The sequence below is a fragment of the Trichechus manatus genome, unplaced genomic scaffold (assembly GCF_000243295.1).
Source record: "Trichechus manatus latirostris isolate Lorelei unplaced genomic scaffold, TriManLat1.0 scaffold00089, whole genome shotgun sequence".
NCBI lineage: Eukaryota > Metazoa > Chordata > Mammalia > Sirenia > Trichechidae > Trichechus > Trichechus manatus.
Window position 1 is genome coordinate 402,569 of NW_004444025.1, and position 2,118 is coordinate 404,686.

Sequence of the window (2,118 nt, forward strand, 5' to 3'; positions counted from 1 at the left end):
GGGGACCAGGGTTGAAATTTAGTGTGGGTAAGGGATTGAGTTTAATGGAAGGGTTTATCAAAAAGTATATTATATTAAACTCCTAATTCTAATATTAAAATTATAATATGTATCTGAATAAGTTATTTTAGGAAGCAGTTCTCTACCTTAGTCCAATCCAACTAATCATGTATTTCTTATTGCCACGCCTGCCTTTTTTCTTTTTTTTGAGTACTCTCTTTTACTAGTTACTGTGGTTATATTTTGATACACTTGAAATTGTGGCATTCAGTTAATACACGACTTTTCCTAAACATTAATAGAAAACAATGGCATTATAGTTTTTATAACTAAATGGTGGTTTAATATTGTATGCTGTACTCTTTTTGATTACTTTCAAGTTGTGGAAAGACTGGATCCACATAGGCTGCTGTTTTTCATGGGAAGGTGGGTAGATGAAGAAGTAACTGTGGACCTGTAGTCAAAATTATATTTGGATTAAAATAATCTAGTTAACTTTCTCAGCTTTTTACAGTCAGGGGGTCAGCAAACTACAGCTTGTGGGCCAAACTTGTGGCCTGTTTTTGTAAATAAGGTTTTACTGGAACCCATCCATGCCCATTCATCTGTGTATCATCTGTGGGGGCTGTCACGCTACAGTAGCGGAATTGACTATGTTACCGAATAGGGTCCAGGCCCTGGAGCAGTGGAGCCAGTGAAACACATTCCAAGTCAGAAAGAGTGAGAAAGTTTTAATTTAGGAGGTGTACACCAGCGGGGATCTGACAGCGTTGCAGGCTGTCTGTATGGAGTCCCAAAAGGCATTTTTACATCAGAGCTTATATATGATTTTTACAGAGATTAGAAGTGTCGTTATTTATTACAGGGTAATTGCAAGAGACTCTTTATCATACTAAAGAGATACTTGCCGGACATTTCCTTAGCTGACATCTAGGCTCTAATCTTCTGTGGGGGGGTCCTAAGTCACAAAGCAAAGTCATTAACAAAGGTAAGCACAGAACAAAGCCGTTAACAAAGGTATGTGAAAAGGGAGAAGGCAAAGGAGAAAAAAAATACTTACGGGTTCATCATGGCGTTAGTTATGTCAAGCTCTCAGTTGCCCATTTTGAAAAGGAGAAAACATGCTGTGGAGTATTAGGGTCACAAGTAGTTGCCATAGAGACCGCACAGCCTGCTAAGCTGAAAGTACCAGCTCTGGCCCTTTACAGAAAGTTTTGTTGACCACTGATCTAAATCATAAATCAGGGCAGAAATTAGTAAACCATAGTAGAATTGTGTTGAATGTAGTAAAGACTGGAATTGAAGTCTTCAAAGAACTGTGGTTGAAAGCATGTTGAGACGCCTTACATTTTCAGGTCTTTCAGAATCCAAGTCACCGTCCACCCTTATCACTAAACTACCTTTGGGTCACCTCAGTCGCCTGCTGAGATGGACAGCCTCCTTTCTAGTCTGTCAGAATATGTTTTCTGCTCATGAATATAGAGGATCTTACTTTGTGCCTACTTGAAGATCCATAAATTACATCTGATCACAGATTTGGGTATGACTTCAGATCACAGCAAGTACTAGCAGCTCCTTCTGGTCTGTCAGCATCTACCGTCTTCCCAGGCACCTAATATCCCATGATATCCCAAGGGTTATCAGATGTTGAATTTAGCTTCTGTGTTTGCCCCAGCTCAGAAAATGAATTGCCCGTTGTTCGAAACTTACTAGGTAACTTATCTGTGACAAAGTATGGGCTGTTGCTTATACATATTGTGAAAATATTAAGGACATTGAGGAGCATAGAAAGGACAACAGTTGAATTCCACTTCTAAATACTGCAATAGAAGGCCGTATCCCTCATGATTCAAATATCACCAACCAATGAGCAGGAGAATTAAGTACTTGATTGCTTTTTAATATAAAAATTTAAACAATATTTTCAAAATAAACTAATCCTTGTTTATAAACTAAATCTGCTAATTAACAATTATCTAACTTGGTAATGTGAGCTTGGGGTAATAGAAAATGTACTGGCTCTGGAGTCTGCTGGACCTACATCGGAACCCTAGCTCTGTCATTTTCTAGCATTTCAAATGAGGGAAAATGTCCAAAATATAGAGCCTCTGGCTCCTC